General features: G+C 44.2%; 1 long non-coding RNA gene across 3 annotated transcripts; it reads right to left on the minus strand.

The window, feature by feature from the left end:
- Window positions 1-481: 481 nt before the first annotated feature.
- LOC120405579 lies at window positions 482-23870 on the minus strand. Of its 3 annotated transcripts, XR_005598701.1 has the most exons (4): window positions 23127-23870; window positions 18247-18332; window positions 16181-16194; window positions 9400-9785 (listed from the first exon to the last, which is right to left on the minus strand). It is a non-coding gene; the product is annotated as an uncharacterized LOC120405579 (long non-coding RNA). The 3 variants fall into 3 exon arrangements; XR_005598702.1 differs by lacking the exons at window positions 9400-9785; window positions 16181-16194 and adding an exon at window positions 482-851; XR_005598699.1 differs by lacking the exons at window positions 9400-9785; window positions 16181-16194; window positions 18247-18332 and adding an exon at window positions 482-851.
- Window positions 23871-24074: the final 204 nt, after the last annotated feature.

Genomic DNA, 24074 nt, shown 5'->3' on the forward strand with positions numbered 1-24074 from the left:
CATGATACAAAGGCTCAGTCCTGCTCCCATAAATGGACTATGGGCCTGATTCTCATTTATACAAGGCCCCTTTACAATAATGGCAATGTAAAGATCTCCTTTTGCTCAGAGTGAAGCAGTGACACCAATAACGTGTCATTGTGATATACCCATTCAGAACACTAAGTTACTGGGGGGGAAACACCTCCACTATGAGGAATATGTATGTGTCACTATTGAGTCAGAAGTGGTAGCAGTGAAAGCACAAACACTTAAAAAAAAAGCAGGCTATTTTTGTCTTTTCTATGACTATTTCAAAAAACAAACACAAAAAGTCACAAAACTGTCCTGGCTTTTGATTTTGAAAATAAAGTCACTTTATGATCCCAATGAAGTGAATAAGAGTTTGCTATGAACTTCAACAGATCCAAGATACACCCCCAAAGTCTAATGAGATATTATTGAGATAATGAGATGTATAGAAAATAGCTCTGTTTTTCAGTTTCCTGTTTGAAATGGGATCTTTTTATTTATTTGAGATGCAGGGACTAAATTTCAATATTTTCTGTAGACTCATTAAAAAAAAATAGTTTTCTTCTTTTCACAATCACCAATGAGCATTCTCTTCAAATTGGTGCATTACAGTCTCTCTTCTTCATATTTGCCTTCTGGTTTTCAAAGTCGTAGCTTCACCTTCTCGTCCTTTCTGCTTAAAGAGACAGGCTGATGGGTGGCCAGCTTGGTTCATTTTTAGACATGTGACATACTCACTCAATTCTTAATTAATGAATCATGCGGTCTACTAGGTAGAGAATTCTATTATGCACAGGGTACAAACGGTGCCACAGCCAGTGGGACGATATGCAGTGTCTCTGGCAGATAGAAAAAGAACAGTCTTAGTCATTTTTGCTACTTCTGGAGAACCAAATAGCAAATACTCCTTTGGCAAGACCCCTAAAGTGCAAATCCAAGTCGCAGAAGATGGCATATTCTCTCAACAGAAGGAGCAGATAGTGGAAGTGATATCACCTCAAATTCCCCCCCCCCCCATCTCCTCCATCTACCAGGACCACTTCAGTCTTATCTAAACCGAGTTTCTAATCCAAGCTCCAGTCTCAGGCAAACTTTAGGAAAACAGTGAAACCCCACCATCCAGATCATATGAAATGGTCACAGAGAGCCAAGTATCAGAATACCTATAGCACTTCAGCCCGAGTCTTCTTATTTCTGTCTCTTAGAAGTCCCACATATACATTCAATCAGATTTTGCAACACCCACGAGTGAGCTCACAGGTCACTTAACATTATTCTCATTAGCATGCCACTTGACAGTGCAATATTTCTATATCTACTTGAGGCCTAGACAACTATTTTACGGGCTGGTCATTGTCCAATACCTATATTGCTTAGAAAGAAGTCATGAACTTCTTCATAATTGTCCTTGGCCCAGACCAGCGCTTCTCATGGAAAAATTCACATGAGGGATGAATAGGTGGCCCTCAGTTGTGTTCTCTTTTCTGAATAATTTTAAAGTGCCCAAAGGAGAGTGATGTACATTCCTCCATTCACATTCCTGAGCCTGTCTATTTTTCCTCCATACTATCCTATCTCCACTTCCTCCCTCAACACAGATACTGTACCACATTGAGAATGGGAGGGGGGAAACCATGCTCAGAAGCAGCTGAGCTGCCCTTCTTTATGGAAGAGGGTCTACTCGTATACAGAGGGTCCACTTTGTGCATGGATCAAGGGGGAATTATCTGGTTATTTGCAAAAGCAATTGTAACAGATAATGAACAAGGGAATAGATCTCCAAGAGAATGGAAAACTACTTGAAGATGAGTGTTTGACTCAAAGATAATTTCTATTTGCTACCCAAAAAACAGACAGGTAGAGTGTATAACTAGACTGATCAAGGTAATAGCATTTCATCCAGTCCTTTAAAAGAGGTCATCTAGGGAAAACTGATTGCTTAAAGACCTGTAACACTCAACGTTTGGCAAAATACTAAGCAAAGTTAATACAAGAATAACTGCACCATTCATGGCTAACAACAGTATAGCACATCATAAATTCAGGACAGAGAAAAGTAGTACATGCATAGTGCAAACAGTATATGGAGAAGTATGGAAATACAGTAGAACCTCAGAGTTACAAACACGAGAGTTACGAACTGACCGGTTAACCACACACCTGGAAGTACGCAATCTGGCAGCAGCAGAGACCAAAAAACCCCAAACCCTCACAAAAAACAACAACAAAAAAACCCAACATTACAGTACTGTGTTAAACATTAACTATTAAAAAAAAAAGGAAAGCTTAAAAAAACATTTTACAAGATAAGGAAACTGTTTCTGAGGTTGTAAATTAATATGGTTAACAGCAGCATTTTTCTTCTGCACAGTAAAGTTCAGTTGTAAACTTTTGAAAGAACAACCATAAAGTTTTGTTCAGAGTTACAAACATTTTAAAGTTATGAACAACCTCCATTCCTGAGATGTTTCTAACTCGGAGGTTCTACTGTAGTTTGAATAGCAATTCCTTTCCAGGCAAATAAAGGATATTAATAGGATTCTATGATAACAAAAGAACTCTGAGGGTGTGCTCCTCTTCAAGAAGGAAGAACAGAAGACCTTTAACCTTTTGAAAAGTAATTAGCAAATGCATGAAATTAATGATTACTTTGTTGGAGTTAGCACAGTTAATGTTAAAATGTCAATGTTTGTTCCCAAATACACTGAAAATCGTAATACCTGTATATAAGTAGTCAAAAGAAATAGTGTATATCAGGAATGTAAGCTCATACAACTAAGTGACATGAGCTGATCCACGTGTGGATGTGTAAAACTGATTCAATTACTGTGGTGGCTATACATCACTGTAGCTTAGGTTGACTTAATTTTGTGGTGAGACTTGCCCGTAGTGAAATTTAGCCTCTAGTCAGAACATGCTATAGAAAATACACAGTAATCTTACAGTATAGCAGTAATAGGATTAACTCAGTTATTCCATTGGAATTGTTCCTAAAGTATATTCCTTAAATAAAACCCGGTAGAAATACCACAGTGGTCCCTCAGAGGACTAGTCACAGACTCTATACTAGAGCTGGATTAATTTTTTTTTTTTTTAAACAAAAAAAGAGTTATTCATTTTTTAAAAATTCAAGTTCAGTGAAGTCAAGCACTTTTGGGGGGATGGGCAAGGGGACACAAAACTCCTGTGAAGTGCAGGAGGTTTGTGAATTTTTCAACCAAGGAAAACATGAGAATCTAAGGCCTGGTCAGCACTACAAACTTAGGTCAACATAAGCCACGTTAAGTTAATCTAATAACGTCTGTGACTACACAGTACCAAGTCCCTTCCACCGACCTAAGTGGCCTGTAAAGTTGACTGTACTCCACCTCTGCGAGAGGCATAGCGCTTGATTCGACATCCATGGGTCGACATGGGGATACTGTACACACTGTGTTGTGTAACTCGAATGAATTGGCCTCCAGAAGGTATGAGCGTATGGCCCAAACCAAATCCCTGTGGGATCCCACTAGAAACACAACCGCTCAGTGATGATTACTTGTTTACAATTACATTTTGAGACCTATCACTTAGCCAGATTTTAATGCATTTATTGTATGCCATGTTGAATTTGTTCATTCTAGTTTCTTCATCAAAATGTTATGTGGTACCAAGTCAAATGTCTTACAGAAGAATAAGTGTGCTATAATCATTAGCATTTCCTTTTTCAATCAAACATGTAATCCCAAGACTGCCTGCTCCCTCACATCTAAGTAGTTTGACAATATCAATTTCCCGTAAACCCAAGTAGATTGCCATTAATTATATTACTCTTCTTTAATCACATCCTATACTGGCCATTCCTTTATAGGCCTGTCAGCCTGACATCAATCCCAGGCATAATAATTACCCAAGCTGATCCAGGGACCTCTTGGCCCCAACTAGCAGAGAATACAGGAAGTACATAGGGATGCGTATAGGGATCCCCTAGCTTGGACATATGCATAATAGTTCACCGAAGGGTGGCATGTGAAGTCTCTACTGAGAGCCAATAGCCCACTAGTTCACAGTCATTACAAAATGTATTTATGGATAATATTTAAGGCATTATTTTTATACTGGAAATTGTGCAGAAAGATCTTGGAGTTAAGGCAGGTCACCAGGACATACCTTGGAAATGGTCCTGTCTGTTAGGAGTTAGCAGACACCTGTCTTCCCATCTGGTCATTTGGGTATTATATGCCTCATACTGTAGGCGTGTGTGTGTGTGTGTGTGTGTGTGTGTGTATAGACACACACACACACACCCACACACACACACAGAGTCATAAAGTTTAAGGCCCGAAGGGACCACTAGACATCTAGGCTGATCTCCTGTAGATCACAAGCCACCAGCACCCACACACTAAACCCAACCACAGAAGTGAGACCAAAGAAAATGAGACCCACAGGAGACTAGACAATTATCGGCCGCCGGGAAAGAACAGGAGGGACTGAAGTGCACCAGTGCTTGAAGCTCCGCCTCCTGCAATGGAAGGGAAATGAGTAAATGGGATATACACAGATAATCCTGGTAAGGGACCTGCACCTACGTGCTGCAAAGAATGGAAGTGACTTTGGGTTTTTTTCACCTATCTGACCTGCAGCAAAATTCCTTTAGACCCTGAGCATGTGAGCAAGAACCAACCAGCCAAGCACCTGAGAAAAAGCATACTCAGTGCCATCTCAGAGCCCTGCCCTCCCCTGCCAAATGTCCCATCTCCAGCTAAGGCCATCCATGATGCTTCAGAAGAAGGTTAAAAATACATTGGGGAAGGGAAATCCTTTCCTGACCTCTGCAGGTGGCCAGATGAAACTCTGAAGCATGAGGTTTCAGGAACAAAAGAAACTGGAAATGAGCCCCAGGCAAAAGAAGAGACTGCAAAATCTACACAAGAGGAAATTCACAAGATAAAACAAACAGGCAGGGGTGTCCTGTTTATGAGTCAAGACAAAGGATTGTTAGGGTATATCTGTAGAGGCAAAAGAACCTATGGGGTCCTTCACTGAAGAGACAAGCTGACAGCATGCCTGTCTCATGAAAGGCAGATCACAGCCAAGCCTGGCTGTAAAATGTTGCGAGGACTTTGGGTGGGCAATACTCTACAAGACATGAGTATCTAGTTAATTTAGTCTAGGTTGTGGAATGCACGTTATGATTTTATTTCACATGTAACCATTTGTTTCCAATACTTCTACTGCTGCTACTGAAATCTCTGTGCTTTGTTAAATAAACATACACTTGATTTCATTATAAACATGTCGGAGTGCTGTGTGTTAAGTGGAGCTGCGCTCTGAGGTGGAATGGGTCAGAGGAGGTGCGCTCTTTCTTTGGAAGCAATGAATCTGTGAATACTACGAGTGTCCAGAAGAACAGGGGCAGGACACTCCAGGGAGACACTCAGAGGGCTGGGGCATGCCTATAACTAACCTGTAGAGTAATACTAGGGCCGGCGAGGTCTAGAGAGGAGTGCTTGTGTTGCCTGTGGAGCTGGGGAACAGACCCCCAGCAAGGACAGATAAAGCTTCCTTGCTCTAAGGACAGGTGGAAGTGATGTGCCTCACAACCCTGGGTACTCATGGGAAGCACCACACTCAGTCATCCCATTTATCCTCTTTACATATTAGCACATTAGAGTCCTTCCAGTCCTTTGAAGCTTCCCCAGTCTTCCATGAGTTATTTGGGAGAAAAAAAAATCAGCATTAGTGGTCCAGAGAGCTCCTTGGCCATGGTCTTAAGACTCTTGGATACAAGTTATTTGGGCCTGCTGATTTTAAAATGTCTAATTTTAGAAGCTGCAGTTTAGTGTTCTCCTGAGTTGCCGCTGGAATGGAAATATATGAATATTAGTGTCTGGCTTTTTCCCCAAATGCAGAATATAAATATTGAATATTTTTGCCTTTTCCAATTGATATAAAGGGTAGAATTATCTAATAATGTACTGATACTATTTTTAGGGTTCCCTTTGATCCTTATATATTAAAAATCTTTGTCTTTAATTCTGCTGTCCATTGATTTCTCTTCATGTCCTTTTTCTTCCTTTATCAACTTTCTACAGTTCCTACCTTCCAATTTATGTTCATCACGATCAGCTTCTTTCTCCCCTTTGTGCATACACATGTACACACTTACTTTTGCTCTAAGCCAGTTTTTTAACCCATGTAGTCTTCTCAGTTGTGGGATTACGGATTTTGGGACATTAGTAAAATATTCATAAATAATTCCCAATTATGATTCACATTTTTATGTCCAATTTTTTTCTCTCAGCTGATTTGCCTCATAATTGTTTTCAGCTTTGTGAAACTGGCCCTTTTAAAGCACCAAGTATATATAATTGGTTGGGATTTTACATTTGTGGTGGGCAAAAACAGAATCATCAAGTCATGAGCACTTGCACCTAAGCAACCACTAACTTTTAGTTCTGTGAACAATTCTTCTTTAATCTGTCAAGATGAGATCTAAAATGGATCCAACCCAGGGGCATTCTAACACTTGTTGAGTGTTGTGAAATAGAATTTTCATCTATAATAGTTTAGAAATTCCAAGGTGTTTTCAGTACTAGCAGCATGAGACCTCCAGCATATGACACTCAGACAGAAGTCCCGTGATCATGTAGTTTTCCCCCTTACACACAGGTGCTCAAGGAGCTGTTCATTCTGTTCTCTAATATGATTTGGTGGATTATAGACACCGGCTCATTTCCTATCTTCTGCTTTATTCATTATTGATCCATAAGCATTCAAGATATTTTCTTTGGACTTGTCACTCATTTTTGACCAAGTGCCAGTCCCTCTCCCCTTTTGCCCACTTGATCTTTCCTAAATAAATTATACCCAGTGACTTTAACATTCCAGTCATGCAAATCATCCCAGGAGGTTTCAGTAATACCAACTAGGTAGAGTTTATACTCATAGATGAGCAAGTCCAGTCCGCAAGTTTACTACCCAGGCTGCTTGCACTGCCATATAGGCAATCTTTAAGGAAACTCTATGCAGTTACACAGGGCAGCACAAGCCATCTTTGCTTATTCTGGAGGAGGAGGCACTGTTAGTGGACAGTGCTGAATTACTAGTGATAGCACCACTGTAGCACCTAGCAGCCCTAGTCATGGACCAGGACCCCACTGTACTAGGTACTGTAAAAACACTGAATCTATATCACACAGCCTTAATAAAGAAGTCCCTTTATATTAAACAAATCCTGTTTCATCTCAGACTTGATGCACGCTACCTACAGGAGAAGCTATTTGTGGAATTCTCCACCTCTACACCTGACATGTTAGTTATCCCACTGGTTTCCCACTCTTAAAATTATTTCAAGCAGAATTAATTTAGTTCATGTTTCCCACCTACAGTTTTGCCTAACCAATGAGGTGACTGGCCTTGCTACGAGGTGGGGGAGAGGGGAAATGGAAATGCATTGTCGGACTGGCCCCTTCCTAGGAGTGACGCATATACTGCTTCTTGGCAAGACAGTTGGGATGAAGAACAACCACCATTTATCCTGTCCATTCTTACAAAATACTTAGTTAAAAAGAAAAGTTCAGCCCTAAACTGGAGTATTCTGGGAGCTGTGGACTCACTCTTAGACACTTGTGGTGGCAGGAGAAATATATGGGTTGGAAATCATTGCCTATGGCTGTTGGGCAATCTCTGTGAAACAGCCACGTGATCTCAGCATGGTTACTAGTCTACATTCCAAAGCCTACCATCACCACAGGTTTATACATTGGGGGAAAAATTTTTTGGCTCTGCCAAGCCTAATTTTGATGATTCATAGTGATTTTTATTTTTAAGATTTGATTTTTAATTAGTTTTATTTATTTGTTTTCCCCCAGTTGCTGGAAATTAAGTGAGGGGAAAGGCTGGGGTTAGGGTAGTGCTGGCAGTGGGGCTGCAGGCGGCTTCCTACAAAGCCGAGAGACCCAGGACACTGGGTCGCAAGGTGCAGAGGGGGCTGTGGTCCTGGTCAGCAGAGCAGAGAGTCCCAGGAAAGACTGGAAGGAGAAGCCCCAGGCCGCAAGGGACACCACCTTGCTGTTGAATGGTCCTTGCCTAGGACAGAGCCATTTGGCAGTGGGATGGCCTTGATGTAGCCACAGCTTGTCCTCCTCCTCCCCCCAGTCCTGACTGGGGGGTTCTGCTTCTCTGTGCCAGGACTGCAGCCTTCCCCACATCTCCTTCCTGCAGGGATGGGTTGTCAGCAGCCCTGCGGCAGTACAGGGAGCCCTCTGTAACCCTGCTGCCCTGGGGGTGAGGGAGCGGGGCCACGACAGCGGAGCTGCAGGGGGTCTCTGCGCTGCCACAGGGCTGGTGACACCTCATCCCTGCAGGTGCAAGGGGGTGGGCTACGCTTGCACTGTTACCAACTGCCCCACCCCCATCGATTTCAGTGTGTGGCAGCTGAAATCAACATTTAGCAACATTGAATCCTGCCAGGACTATTTAGACATTCTTGTTAACTGAATGGAGAGAGACCTAAGTACCATCTCAGCCCCAGAGGGGGTTTCCCCCCCCGATGGTGTGGGACAGGTAGAATTACAAGTGTACTGCCCCTGCTCAGGGCAGCCTGTACCTGTTCCAGAGATAAAGAAAGAACCCGAGTCTCTGGGTTTGTCATTGTGGCACTTTTCACAAGCACCACATCCACTTTGAATAATAAAAAGCCAATGCCTTTCCTTCTCGCTCATGGCTCAAGCTGCTACTCCATCACCTTCTACATTGCGTTGATATGGCAACAGCCTGCAAGACTTTAATCAAGATCAACACTGCAGCACTTCCTAGCCATTTATGACCATATGCCACCTCTGAAAATCTTTCTTCAAAGCTTCCCTGCTTTCTATTAAGCCCCAAGGTCATTATTTTTATTCTTTAAAACACTCACTTTACCTTTATGTTATTTCCTTTTCCTTCCTAGATCACACCAGTTTCTTCCCTCAGATACAATACAGGTCTGTCGCATCTTACGCGCATTTAACATGAGCGATTTCAGCTTTATGGGGTAGGCAAAAACCAAAAAAAGAGAAAAATAACAATTTAAATACTGTTTCTGTAGTGCAGGCGATTCTGCCCGCCATTCAACTCAATGTAATTTTGACTATACGCGGTTTTCGCTTTACACGCTAACCGCGGAACGGAACCCCTGCGTAAGATGAAATTCACCTGTATATACCCCTTTGAATAGGGATAGACTGTACTAATTATTTTGGAAACATCCTGAGTAGTGCTGAGCACCCACAACTTTTAGGCCAATACGTGGTAAAGCAACCCAGCTGAACAGTCACTAAATTCTTTCTAGGATTTCACAGAAGCAGCACTCGTCAAGATGATTTTTGTATGTTTTACATTATAAAGACAAAGAGGGTCAAATATGGGTAAACAGTCTAATATACACACATCCTGGTAGAGCTGTAAGTTGGATTCAAGGACCTCATGGAGATGAGATGTTTATGCTTGTTGAATCATTAAGCCATTGGCTTCATGGTGTAGCTGAGCAGGCTAAGTCATGTGCGAAGTAGACTCAAAAGCATCATTTGGGGATGAATGGAGAAGAAATTCTTCAAACGGCACCTGAAATTTGATCCCTGATCCAAACATTTTTGCAACTTGAAAATTCTGCTGGTAGATGCAATCCCGCTGATTTAGCTGTAGGTGCTTTTGGGAGAAAGTTCCAGAATGCAGGAAAAAAATCAGAAGAATCTTCATACAGAGGCCAGGGTGGTATTTTCTCACCCAGGTGGAAGACTGCTAGTGCTCTGGGAAGTCCAGAAGAAAAGCATTAACTATGCATGAGTGAAGCATTTTTTTTTTAAGTGGAACATTTCTCTTTTATGGAATCCATAGGAGAAAGTCTGAAATTTGTTAGAGAATTCTGTGAAGTAGGTTTCATACCCACCGCACGCCATCTTACACTGATAGTCTGGAATCATGTTATTGCAGAGTTTTCTGTCTCCATTAGTGTCAGACTCAACCTTGTCTTTACATGTACTCATGTTGGAGGCCTCCCTCTCACCCTCTGCAAGGGCTAGGAACAGTTGCAGTGACTGCACTCAAGAAGGTGAAGGGTCAGCTCCTTCCTTACACCCACAGGAGTGAACAGCACCCTAAATAAGGGGCACAGAGGATACACAAGGCTACTGCCCTGTTCCCCCAACTCCACCCTAGCATCAGCTTAGGGAACAGGACCCATGCACATGAGCAGGCCAATAAATGAGTGTAGCAACAGATCTGCTCCCCTATGTGCTGGGGAACTCTGCCTCAGGTTCCTCCCCAAAACATTTAATGGGGTGGGTGGGTGTGCCTCTGCACTGCCCCTTCGGTGCACTGTGCCTAGCTGGCACAACAGACCACAATTTGCACTGTTTCTTTTCAACAGAAGTACTCTTTGTATGCCTTAGTCTGTACATTGTGTGTGTGTGTTTTTATCTTTCACCAGTTAAATAGTAGTAACTAAGTTTGGGAGAAAAGTGTTTGCAAATTCTGTTTTGAAAAACTCTGTATTAATATTGTTAATAAAATCATCAGTAAAATTGACAAACTAAGTCATCAGACTTTGATAGATGGGGAAAGAGGAGTTCAGATTATGGTATAAGCAATCCTGACCCAATGAACCAAAGCTTCAGGGTTCTCATTTTACAAGATTAGTGTTCATTTCCTCATAGTATTTTCCTTATTGTAATCCTCAGAGTTAAACTAGAAAACCTCATATTATATATATTTTTTAAAAGGCTGATTTTCAAAGTCCATTAACTGTATCTTCGAAACAACCAACAACTCAAAAAGGTGAAAAAACCCCACCTACATTCTAGGAACCTCTGAGACTAAATTGGAGATAGAAGCCACAGATGTAACTGAGTTCAAATGTCTGATCCAGGCTTACATAAGGTCAAGAGACTGGATTAATCTCATGCATGCTGGTAATACTTAAGAATGTTAGGTATAATATCCATGTTCATCCAATCTTTGCTCATGCCAATTTTAACTGCTGTTTCATTCACACCAGATCTTTCCAGTGGTTTTGAATATTTAATGACTAATTTTAAAGTTAAATCACTTTGTATTTTAGAAAAAACTCAAAACCTAATAAAAAATGGTTACCTACCTTTTCATAACTGTTGTTCTTCGGGATGTGTTGTTCACATCCATTCCACATTAGGTGTGCATGTGCCACGTGTATGGACGCCGGAAACTTTTTCCCTTTGTGGCTCCCGTTGGGTTGACTGGGGAGCCCCCTAGAGTGGCTCCATGCTGGTGCATATATACCCCTGCCGACCTGACCCGCCTTCTTCCCGGTGACTCCGACAGAGGGGAAATAGGGTGGGAAGTGTAATGGATGTGAACACCACATCTCGAACAACAACAATTATGAAAAGGTAGGTAGCTTTTTCCTCTTCGAGTGCTTGTTCACGTCCATTCCACATTAGGTGACTCACAAGCTTACTATAGGAGGAGAGTAGGAGTCATGGAACAATTGATATGGCAGTCGGCAGGGCTGTTCTCCAGTCATCTCTAGCCTGCTGATTGACCGCATAATGGGCTGTGAATGTGTGCACCGATGACTAGGTGGCTGCTTTACAAATCTCCTGGATTAGGACCTGCACCAGAAAAGCTGTTGAAGATGCTTGCAACCTGGTCAAATGGGCCATGATCGCCGGGGCTGGAACCTTGGTGAGCTCATTGCGGACTGCATTCGCACATGCTATCTATGACAATATATGCTGTGCTGAGACCGGAAAAACCTTTCATTCCGTTGGCTATGGCAACAACTGCGTCGACTTGTGGAAAGGCCTAATCCACTTTAAATAGAACGCCAGAGCCTTGGATATCCAGAGTGTGCAGGCTACGGTGACTCGTGTCCGTGTGTGGTTTAGGAAAGAACACTGGCAAACAAATGTCCTGGCCCATATGAAATTGGGAGACTCCCTTAGAGAGGAATTTACGATGCGGCCTGAGTTGCACCTTGTCCTTATAAAAGACTGTATAAGGCGGTTCTGAGGTGAGGACCCTCAACTTGGACACCCTCCTTGCGGACATAATGGCCACCAGGAACACCACCTTCCAGGAGAGGTGGAGGAGAGAGCAAGAGGCTCGAACAGAGGACCAGATTTAGGTTCCAGAGTGGGAGTGGCAGGTGTGAGTGGCAGGCGTGAGTAAGGGAGCACTCTCTCTAGTCCCTTGAGGAACCACACTACCATAGGGTTAGAAAACACCAAACACCTGGATTCCCCTGGATGGAATGCTGAGATGTCTGCCAGACGCACCCTGATCGAGGAATACCGTAGCTGAAGTCGACATATCTTACATCGACCCCCGCCCCCCAGTGTAGACCAGGCCTTAGTTCCCAAAGGACTTCCTCCACTGCACCCGCCTCGAGGAGCGACTGAATCCCATGCATAAGGAGCTGCTCATGAGAGGGGTCCCTAAAGAGAGACAGGGAAGGGGGTGGATAGGAGGAGAACTGCAGCGTGTATCCCACTTGTACTGTGTGTAAGACCCAACGGTTCGATGTGACATGGGACCACACATGGTAGAAGTGGGACAACTGGTTCAAGAAACATGGGGAAGGATCTGGGAGCTGGGTCGGTACGCTGTCCTCGAGTGCACCTTCGAAACCCCTGCTTATTGCCGGGCTGGGGCTTGCCCTGGCCCTGGTTAGGCACGTTGTTCCGCCTGCGCCTATCATCCCTGCCCTGCTTGCGATAAGGCTCCTGCCTAGGACGAGGCTGGTACTGCCACTGCTGAGGTGGCTGAGGCTTGAATGGCTTCCTCTGAGTCACCAGGGTCTGCATTCCCAACGACTTGAGGGTGGCCTAGGAATCTTTGAGGCTATGCAGCCTGGCATCAGTCTGATCTGAAAAGAGGCCAGACCCTTCAAAGGGGAGGTCCTGGAGGGTATTCTGGACCACTGGTGGGAGGCCCAAAGCCTGAAACAATGCCGAGCGCTGCATCACCACACCTGAGGCGATCGTTCTGGCTGCTGCGTCTGTCGAGTCCAGAGAGGCCTGTAAAGAGGTCTTGGCTACTGCCTTTCCCTCTTCTATGAGGGCCATAAACTCAGGCTGAGAGCCCTGGGGCAAGCGGTCCTTAAATTTTGAAGCTGCCACCCAGGAATTAAAATTGTGCCTGTTCAGGATCACCTGCTAGTTTGCAATCCATAACTGGAGGCCCCCAGAGGAGTAGACCTTCCTCCTGAAGAGGTCCAAACATTTAGCCTCCTTGGCCTGGGGGGCTTGCTGACCATGACACTCCCGTTCATTAATGGCTGAGACAACCAGAGAATAGGGGGCCAGATGACAAGAGAAACTCATAACCCTTGGAAGGGGCAAAATACTTCCACTCTACCCACTTGGCTGTGGGTGCGCTGGAGGCCACGGTTTGCCAGACCATCTTGTAGTTGGTCTGGATTGTCTTTATGAGCGGGAGTGCAATTCTGGAGGGACCCTCAGGGCTTTGGATGTCTACCATAGGATCCTCCTGCTTGACTGCCTCCTCTGCCTGTAGGCCCAAGGTCTGGGCAGCCCTGCGGGACAGCTCCTGGTACGCCCTGTGGTCGATTGGAGGTGGCCCCAACACTGCAGTGCCCACTACAGCCTCGTCTGGGGATGAGGAGGTGAGGAGCTGCTGTGCCTCCTCCATCTGCCCTTCTTGCTCCTCCTCATAGGCAGGGGGCATGTCTGGGTCCTGCCAGATTGATTGTCCCCGGGACGGCACCAGGCTTGGCGCCACTTCCGCTTGCCGGTGCTCTGGAGAGCCTGGACACCCTGGCCTCCTTAGCTGTCGAGGGGTGCCTGCACGGGGACTGGGACCAATGCACCGAATAGCTGGACCGCGAAGCTCTGGAGGAGATTCCTTGCTGTTGATGATAGGTCTACGGGGTCCAAAAGGGCCATTGTCCTGGCAGTTCCCAGTGGGGTTGCCATGCAGCCTGGGGTTCCCTGCCCACCGGTGCCCTGTGTACATAGATGGAGAGGCCTGAGTCGACCTCAGACTCAGAGGATGCCGACCTCGATGGCCAAGGCGGTGCCATGGCTTGGTGTTATCGGGAGGCTGGAGAACGGCTCCTCACTGACTGGGATCGGTACTGATGTTCTTGGGACTGGCATCGGTGCCTTCTGCCTGTGGCCCGGTGATCTCGGCCTTACGTCCCTTCAGTGCTGGCCTAGTGACGGCACTGGGGAGTGGTGAGCTGATGGGGCAGGTGCTGCATGTTGGCTCAGCTCCGGTGCCACCAAGTCTGGCTGGGTCAAGGGCATCTGGGAGTCCATGGAGGCTGAGCTTGACCGGTGCTGGGGCGGTGACCTTGAGCGGTGCACCATTGCCGGCTTCCCTCTGGACAGCACCCTTGGTGATGGTACCGGAGGCTTCTCCTTGCCAGGGAGGGGACTTGCTGCTGGCAGCATGATGAGGTCCTTTGCCACCTCAAAGGTGTCTGGCATGGAGGGCTGTTCTAAGATCTCCTCCAGACCTTCATCGGCACTTAAACTACTTAGCCTGTGGCTCGACGGGCCTTGCGGCACTGGAGCCACCGGTGCCGGTGAATGACCTGGGGGCGCACTGCCCCACTGAGTGCCTGGCCCTTTGGAAGGCGCCATCTTCTTATGAGGGGAACATCCCCTGTTGCCTTTTGGTTGCCCCTTCGACCGTGCCAGAGAGGTCGAGTGATGCTGGGGCCTGTCCTGCTGCCTCGGCACTGCATGCTTACGGTGCCCCACAGGTGCTGGATCACAGACTGACCCCGGGGCACTCTGCACTGAGGACGCCGGTACCAAAGCCGGATGGTCTGAGGCCAAAGGTTGCAGCACAGCCTCCATGAGCAGCTGCTTGAGGCGAAAGTCCCTTTCTTTCTTAGTCCTGGGTTTGAAAGCCTTACAGATCTTGCAGAGCTCAGTCTGGTGCGATTCCCCCAAACAACAGAGACAGGAGTCGTGGGGAACACTGACCGGCATAGGCTTGCGGCACATGGCACAAGCCTTAAACCCTTGGGGCCTGTGGCATGCCCCACAGCCCGGGGCTGGTGCTGGAACCAACTTCCAGACACCTCTAACAAAAGAAGCTTACCTATTTAAAGACTAAGAAGGGCTAACTACTGGTAACTGCTACAACTGTGCTAAGGGATCACTTGCGTGCGCGCGAGAGAGGTTCCAAGGCCGACACGGAGAGTAAGAAGGAGCTGAAGGGGAGTCGGGTCGGCAGGGGTATATATGCACCGGCATGGAGGCACCAATCTAGGGGGCTCCCCAGCCGACCCAACGGGAGCCGCTAAGGGCATGCACACCTAATGTGGAATGGACGTGAACAAGCACTCAAAGAAGAATGACATTTCAACCATCTTAGCTTTTTTGCTGATGTCTTATACTACCTTTGAGGCTATGCAGCCTGGCATCAGTCTGATCCGAAAAGAGGCCAGACCCTTCAAAGGGGAAGTCCTGGAGGGTATTCTGGACCTCTGGTGGGAGGCCAAAAGCCTGAAGCAATGCCGAGCCGCATCACCACACCTGAGGCGATCGTTCTGACTGCTGCGTCTGCCGAGTCCAGAGAGGCCTGTAAAGAGGTCTTGGCTACTGCCTTTCCCTCTTCTATGAGGGCCATAAACTCAGGCCCTCCCATTGTGACCCCAATTTGGAATGATGCACATTTGTAAGTAATTTTCTCTTCTATGTTTTCACCAATACATGACATTAACCTAGCTGGCACTAGCATTTTCTACATTGCCCTCTTCTCATTCACCATCATGTCAACCAGAGATAAAACCAAACAGCCATCTCCTAATACCAAAGCTTCAGATACATATGAAACATTTAGCCCCATCCAAATAAGGCTTGGATAACAAAGGGTTTTCTATTTGTTGTCTTAACATTCTAAGTGAAGTTTTATTTACGAGCTATTACAAGGCTAGCCATTGTCTAAGGTAGATTCTGGGCTGGAACTATTAAGCCTCTGGAGGTAGTTGTGCCACAATTTGTTAAGTTTGTACTGGATCATTTGTTCCCAAGGGCAACCTGTGTGCACTATTTTTGGGCTTTGAGGGACCTGAGTATATAAAATAAAGCAATGCAACTGAATTTTATCAGTACTGTTCATGGTATGCCAAGTGCTTTTTCTTCGGAGGGCCTGCCTAAACTAGGATAAAATTATGCATTAGGATATTTACCTGCAAATTTTGGTCTTTTGTCAGCACGGTGTTCATGGTTCCCAAGAGCAGCCATGGTCATGAAGCAAGTGATTTTGTAGAGGTGGAAAAGTAAATCAGTGCACAAAATGAAATAATGTTATTTTGACCTCTGACTTAGTGGTCAATGAAAGGGTCACTTTTCACCGCTCTAATTTTAGAAATATTTGACTAGGGAACACCCAATGGCCAGTCCAGACCTCCTTCCCTTCTTTCTCCACCCCTCCGCCCGCATTGTCTGTTGTTCTCCCCTTAGTTGTAAAGAGTTGACTTATTTGATTTTATAAGAGAAAAAAAACTGGAGCTGTCTTTTTTTTTACCTTAAAACAGTCTATGACACCATTTGACAATTTTATGCTAGACAAGAGGTCAAGAGTTCTTCCTAGACAGGTTGTCATGGCAACTGAATTAGAGGTTTTCAGGTGGCTCTTTGCCATAGTGTCAGCACCTAGAGATTCCAGAAGAATGGATTGTCAAACATTCAACAGCTTTGAATAACGTTTGTGATTTGGTATACAGAGACCTCAGCTTGCTTAGTACCATGGTAAATCCCATTAAACAATGTCCTTTAAACATTTTATTAAAAACAAAGAAAAGAAAAAACAGTTAAAGTGTTTGAAATGTTTACTAAAGCTTTCACTTTAACAACATTCCTTCTCCTCTTTCCCTTTAACTGAAAAGTTTTCAGGAAGAACTACCCCCACTTGTCTGACAGTCTTTTAGATGGTGTTAAACATGGTCACAACCATTGTTTTAGGGAAAAGAGAAGTTAGCTGAGATAGGTTAGACCTGCTGTTGCTGTTAAAGTCTGAGTCCATTTCCTAAATATAGAAGCGAGACACACATAGGGAAAGACAAGAACAAAAAAAGGTAAAAAAATTAAGCCTCTGTCTCTGGTGTTGACTCTCAGTTACAACCTTTCTACTGGAAAAACAAGCACACCACATGGTCTTATTAACTACTCCAAGACTGGCAAACTTGTACCAGCATCGAGCTGTTTAGTGTATTGCATTTAACTGCCTTTCTAGTTACAGGCTTACAGCAATGTTGCAAAATATGCAGTCTTGGCTGGCTACTCCAGACTATTATTAGATAGATGACAAAAGAGGAGGTAGAGCAGTGTTTCTCAAACTGAGGTCACCTCTTGTGTAGGGAAAGCTCCTGGCGGGCTGAGCCAGTGTATTTACCTGCCCCATCCACAGGTGTGGCCTATTGCGGCCCTGCTGGTTCGCTGGCTGCAGTTCGCTGCTCCAGGCCAATGGGAGCTGCTGGAAGTGGCACGGGCTGAGGGACTTACTGGCCAGTGGGAGCTGCGATCGGCCGGACTTGCGGATGGGGCAGGTAAACGAACCAGCCCGGCCCGTCAGGGGCTTTCAGTTTGAAAAACACTAAGGTAGAGCAAAGAAAACAAAAGGTGGGGAAGAAAAAGGAGACACTTGGAGGGGTGTGAGAGAGACATCTCACACCCAGGTGGTAATTTGGGATTTAACCAGACTTGGCAATGTTGTCTGGCTCCCTCTCTGGCACAGTCTGCTCAGGACAGCTCTCAGGAGTAGGACAAAGGTGGTCCAGGAACCCAAGGGATAGTGGCGGTGGCAGCCAGGATGGTGACGCTCACTCTTTCTCCTACTTTCAGTCAGCCAGCATTATGTTAGCCTTCATCTGTCTGCATTTTTTCCCCCCCTCCCAAATTTTATTTATTTATTTTTTTAAAAAAGGACCCCAAAAAAGGAATGATGGGTGGAACAGACCATTCCCTCAATTTTGTTCACCACTGAGACCTAATTTCCAACATACCAATTTTGGTTTACTAATTTCCGCTTCCTCTTTTTCCACCAGGCATGATCTTAACACAATCCTTGAATTATATCAGTAGGCCTTTTTGTTTGGACTAATTCAGTCTGTCTCCCTTTTGCACTCCCCACTTCCTCAGCCAACAGCATTTCTTGTTACGGTGACACTGTATAAACTTTTTTTTATTTTTTATTAAACAGTTGAGCTCACATTTAGGGTAAATTTGTAGGCCCAGTTATCACAACATGACTTACCAAACACAGTCTCCAGATGGTTCATGTACACTGATAATATTTGCTTGGCCTGAAGGGACAGTGACCTCCAAAGTAACGAAGAGACCCTGAACAGTGATATGACAAGGAATGGAGACAGAAACTAAGTACATCAAAGACTGTATCAACATGCTTCCACTTACATCATGCTCAGAGCCAGCTTGAGTTCAACATCTTTTTGAATGGTCAGTGGCTGGCACATGATCCAACACCAGTCTATCTAGGGGTTACTCACACAAACAAATACCATCTCACTAAATTTAAATTGCAGCAAGGGAGGATTAGGTTGGACATTAGGAAACACTCCTAAGCACTGGAATAAATTGCCTAGGGAGGTTGTGGAATCTCCATTACTGGAGTTTTTTTTAAGAGCAGGTTAAACAAAACACCTGTCAGGAACAGTCTAGATAATACTTAGTCCTGCCATGAGTGTACAGGACTGGACTAGATGACCTCTCAAGGTCCCTTCCAGTCCAATGAAAGGAACGCAAGAGATCAAGAACAGAAACTGTCTACTATTCAGTTGGAAAATACAGTGTCCCAATTTGGTTAAACTCTGGGACACTAGACTAGTAGACACACAGTTTAAGCATACCATGAGAATTATCACAGGCATATTGAAGCCAATATTTGTATTGTTACCAGTCCTGGCCAGTATTCCTTCACTTAACATCTGGTGTCAGAACGCAGCCAAGAAGCTGATCAGCCAGGTACAGCAAATGCTACACTTGCCAGTGTTCAGGGATATACGGGAAAACCTTGTCTTGCCCTCATGCAATCACAATATATTTTATAGTTTAACATTAAGGTTGTTAAATGTTTTTTGCATAACTATGTTATGGTATGCTATATGTTACAGTGGTAATTAAGTTTATATTGTTCAACTTTATTCTTTTCAATAAGAGCATCACAATGCAAAAATAATTTTTTATAAACATGTTGGATAGTAAGTTTTAAAACTTAGTGCACATAGGACAAGTTGTATCTTATCACGTTATCTGCGTGAGTTGAACCCAAGGGGGAAGCCAGGGTTAATGTCTCTCTTGTTCTAAAGACAAGCCTTGAATATAGCAGAACCAGTCTCTCTCTCTCAAAAAAAAAATTTACACACACACACACACACACACACACACACAAGATGTGCGCCTATGCTTTTGGGTGTGCTAAATAAAGTTAACCTTGCCTTCCCCTCCACAAGGTATCATACCACCCACAGGCAATTCTTTATATTCATTGTATGAAAGCGATTATTACCACCTCTACTTTAGACATGTCCTTCATTGGCTTTCCTCGAAGAAAGCCAACCAAGAATGATAATTAACAACAAGCCTCCCAGTAATTCCAGCTTTTCCCTTATCTGCACTTAATGTATTATATTGCACAAATATAAATCAAATTCACTCATTACTTTGCAGTTAATCAAGAGCTGTATTATCTTACGCTAGAAATACAAGACATCCTGCCACTACTATTGACTGGTTGTTAGTTAAACAAAGACTTCTCCTTGGAAAAAAACAAAAAACAAACAAAAAACCTATTGTCACAAACAGAGGAAAGAGGGGCAGTGTTCTATTTAATTAGGGTCATCTATTTCAGCTGCAAGACAGACAGTATAATTTGTCTCTCAGATTCAATCTTCTTGCTTAAACGTGTCCTATTTGTTTGTATGACTGGCCACTCACCACCAGTAGTGGTGCTGGATACTAAATACTTACTGTGTATTTTAGTTATATGTATAGCTAGTTAACAACAAATCATGTTTGCCTTCGTTCTTACTTCTTTGGAAGAGATTTTAAATTGTATCTTGCTTTTGATGTTGCTGTTTTTCTGTGAATAGGTGCTATTGTTCCAAAATATAGAAATCAATAAAGAAATTTTTTTTGAAGCTAAGAGAAGCAGGGCTGGATTAGAGAATGTTGGTGCCCTGTGCAATATGGAAGTTAAGGGTCCCCCACCTTCACTCAGTTTTGGCCTGACTACTCCCCTTGTCATGACAGAGGTATGGCCAGGTCAGACCTGAGCGGTGCTATGACCCTGTACACAAGTTGTAATGCGACTCACTCAGATCTGGCATTGGGAAATGGGAGAAGTGTTTATATTTGAAATCATCAAAAGGAGTGTGTTTTGATTAGCTAGTTTAACAGGATGAGGTTCCCAGCCATGTAGCTGAAAGACATACTCACTCCTGGCCAGAGAGAAATGGAACCAGATGACAGCACTACCTCCCATCAGGTTTGGCTAAATCTTGAATGGTGTCTGGGATGTAACCTTTAGGTTTTTGCTAATAGACCTGTAGTAGTGTCATTTTCCTTCTCTTTTTTTTCTGTCTGTCTAAAATGAGTCTGGCCAGCCAAAACAACTGCACTTTTTGCAACAGTGCAGTGAGCAGAAAGGCAAGCTAGAAGCAGATACGTTTTCAGACCTCTAAGGGTATGTCTACACTGCAATTAGACACCTATGGCCCATGTCAGCTGACCGTGGCTCATGGGGCTGTTTAATTGCAGTGTAGACATTCAGGCTCAGGCTGAAGCCTCACAATAGGGCCCTGCCAGGGAATAGGGTGCTAGAGCTCAGGCTTCAGCATGAGCCTGAACATCTACACCACAATTAAACAGCCTGTTAGTCCAAGCCCCATGAGCCTGAGTCACCCAGCACCGGCCAGCTGTGGGCGTCAAATTGCAGTTTAGACATACCCAGTGTGCTATGCCTGTAACTTACTAGCTAATTTTCTACTTCTGCTATTCTTTGGATGGAAGAATATGAAATGTTCAGTCACCCATATTAACAAATGTTAATGGGAAAAGCTAAGAGGTCCAAACTCACCCTGTTACATAGAATTGTTTATAAAGATCAGTAAAAGTGAGAAACAGAAAGGTTGGAGTTAGTTTAAACAAAAAGAGTCTTTACCCATATAACTCAAAGACTGTGCTGAGGCCAGACATGGTAAGTCAGAAGCATGTGGGACTGGAAGTTTGTAGACCAAACTTGGCATGTTGGAGTTAGACCTAACTGGTGAACCCAATACTGAAAAGGTGGACTATTCCACACATCACCCCTCTTTCGGGGCCCTTAAAAAGAGACTTTGAGGGGCAGGAACATGTGGACTGATTTAGGGATTCGTGGAGGAGAGGGAAGGCTTTCCAGCTTCTGCTCCACTCCAGGGACTTGTATTTTGTCTATGGATCCCGAAAATCAATACATCATCATGGAATCCAAACCTCGGCACATTAGCCACCACCACCACAACAGCGGAGGCTCCAGCCAGAGACACACGAGTCTGCTCTATCTCCCCTTCCCTTGTGCGTTCCTTTCTGCTCCACTATTTTTCCTCCTGTCCAGTCTCTTGGCTTTCCGTTTGATCCTGAGGTCAACTGTACCATATGGCATCAGCACAGTGAGATGACAGCCCTCTCCTTTACCAGCTCTACCCAGTTCTTAAAGGTCTAGATTAGCCAGATGATGTCCCAGACCAGGAGATGACCCTGACCCCAGGACAATGGCTGTTGTCACAGACCTGCCAATCCAGAGCATCCATCTGTGACTGACCTGCCACTTGGAATTGTGAGAACACCAACAGAAGCTGTATTTCCCTCACCTTTACTATCTGGTCTCTCTCCTTGTGTGTCTCTATCAAAAACAGGAAAAGTGACTTTTTTCACATCTTGGAACTGAGATACACCATTAACCCTTTTCTCCCCACTACAAAGGGGTGTCCAGCAAAATAGAAGAGAGAGGTTTTGGTTAAAGTTGTTTTACATAAGAATTCAATTTTAAAGAGCTTTATAACTTGTGTTAGCCCCATTTCTCAGGTATAGTGGAACAAATAAATGTCCAGACTCTGGCATGAATTTCCTACTGTGTTTACTATGAAATTTAGCAAACTAATCTCTCTAAACTAAACCTTGAACGATGCTTAGGACTGTTTAATAGTGGATGGTGACAGTATCATGTTAACACCTTTAACATGGATCACACTTAACTGTTTAACACTAACATTTAACAAAAAGTTTCTATTATGATCTTGTCCCTTGTAGAGCCAGAAACTCTTTACCACAACATGACCTTCCTTGTAGAAGAGATAGATTGTACACCAGAATCCATGTATCATAGATCATAGTACCTGTGAGGAGTACACCCTAGAGGAAGTGCTGCAAGACTTGTACTAGACTAGAGAATATGTGTAAAGAGTAGAGCAACAGTACCTGTGGTGTGTACATCCCCACAGGCTATGCTAGAGAGCAGATTTCTCTATCAGTACTTTTCACATTAGTTACTATACAGATGAGTGACTCAAACCCCTCAGAACAATGGAAGTGTCACCATAAGACTCATGTCATGCTACTAGTATGACCTATGCTACTAGATGATGTAATGCTAGTATAGGAGTGGCTGTGTTGTTACCTGTTTCAAGATTCAGTCCTAGTTGAACGTTCATGCATTTAACAGTAGTGCTGTGCTATCACTTCAACCTGCCAGCCTCTTGAGTGCTCATTAGCACTACAGTAACTTTGAAATCTAGAGTGGAGAGTGCCTGTTGTGATCACCGCATACATGTGAAATCATTTTAGTGCTATGAATAGACAAAAGCAGACTAGAGAGAGGGGAATACTAACAAAATATATTGAAAAACTCCACACGTAAAGGAATTTTACAGATAATTCAGCCTCCTCACACAAAGTATTACAGGTGTTTCATATAAGAAAAATATAGTTTGAGTAGCCTCCCAATAATATTCTCACCAAGAGCTCATGCTTAGAAATGGATAACAAGTGACTGGAGCAGAAGAAAGGGAGAAACATATACTCTGTACAATATTGAAAAGCAAGCCATACACAATAGATTTCACTATAGTAGACACTTACCTTTTGGGCATTGCTGCCACAGTTTCCCCATTAGTGCTTCCTTGGTTTTCTCACTGGAAATGGTCACCCTTTGACAACAGGTTAATTTTTGCTTCCTTGTCCCTTCTGGTAACATAACTTTGCCTTGTGGCCAAATCAGAGTCCTCCCTTTCTGAGGAAAATACAGTACTGCCAACTCTTGCTATTTAATCACAAATCTTGGTCTTTTCCTGAAAGCCCCAGCTGCTGGAATCAAGCAACTGCATGAGAAGCTCATCTATAATTAAAATGGTAAGTTTCTAGTCCTCAAGATTGCTGAGAAGCTTGAATACATGAAACAACTGAACTCCAAAAGGCTCAGAAGCCAGAGGGCCAATAAAAAGGACACAAAATTATGTTTGAAATCATGAGGGTTTTTTAGTGCTGGGTGAGGACAATACTTTAAATTAAAAACCCAAACAGAAACAATTCTTCAACCCTGCCTGGGTTCACAGTCCTTCATTTGTTAGTGTAGGGCTGCTTGATAATCCTACTGCCCTTCTCAGGTGACAGCTTTTGCCTTGCTGATGCAGTGTTTGATATCAAGAGTAGTTTGATCTCCCTGTGCTAAACAGATTCTTTCTTGGCCCTTTCCTGGGCACCAAGTTCAATAGTCCTTTCTTCACCAGGATCCTCCCTGCTTTCACCGCTGTTAATACAAGGATTGAGAAAGGGCTTCACTTCACCCTCTGAAAACCTTCTGTCTTGTCTGTCTTTAGGTCTTCAAGGTCCCATCACAGACTGAATAGAACTGAACAGAAACTGAAGCTGCTAGGCCTTTTATGCAGTACCAGTGCTAGGCCACTGGGGGCCCTAAGCAGGAATATTTTTGCCCTGGTGCCCCACAACACATACTAATAAGAGGGGACCACCTTGAGCTGCTTGGGGCCCATAAGCAATTACTTAATCTGCTTATGCCTAGTGCCACCT

Source organism: Mauremys reevesii, linkage group 1 (genome assembly GCF_016161935.1).
Source record: "Mauremys reevesii isolate NIE-2019 linkage group 1, ASM1616193v1, whole genome shotgun sequence".
NCBI lineage: Eukaryota > Metazoa > Chordata > Testudines > Geoemydidae > Mauremys > Mauremys reevesii.